The 455-nt window shown below is 40.9% G+C and overlaps 1 protein-coding gene across 1 annotated transcript in view; it reads right to left on the bottom strand.

Annotated features, from left to right (window-relative positions):
• LOC134214641 (uncharacterized) overlaps positions 1–455 on the bottom strand; it is a 205,824-nt gene that overhangs the window by 144,756 nt on the left and 60,613 nt on the right. The gene's annotated exons all lie outside the window — the stretch shown is intronic.

The raw sequence follows: 455 nt of genomic DNA, 5'->3' as shown, positions 1-455 counted from the left end.
AGTCGCCACTTCGTGCATGGTACACAGGGTTGGTAGTGATATTTTTAGTGACTGACAAGTGACTCTAATGATTTTATTCGAATCACTAATGTGATGCCGAAGTGTATTTTAAGCTAAATAATTTCGATATATATATTCATGGTAAAATTAACACTTTGAATAAGTTCTTTTTCACGGTATCTGAAATTCTGATAGCGAAGATAATTCAAAAAAGCAACATTTCCATACATGCGTCTTCGTGATCTGTTCTTTATTTAGTCACAAGTTAGTTAAGAAGGGGCTTCGCCTATTTCTTTTTTCCTTCATGCATTTAACACGGAGCCTCGTTTGTGTGACACCCCATTTAACAAAACAACTCGCGACTAGCCCTGAGATCAAACGCCGGAACCATCAAGCTGCAATAGGTGCCGGCAGACCGACCGACATCCGACGTCCTTGGCGTGCTCGGCTGACGA

Source organism: Armigeres subalbatus, chromosome 2, assembly GCF_024139115.2.
Source record: "Armigeres subalbatus isolate Guangzhou_Male chromosome 2, GZ_Asu_2, whole genome shotgun sequence".
NCBI classification, from domain to species: Eukaryota; Metazoa; Arthropoda; class Insecta; order Diptera; family Culicidae; genus Armigeres; species Armigeres subalbatus.
This window is presented reverse-complemented; position numbering and strand designations above follow the sequence as displayed.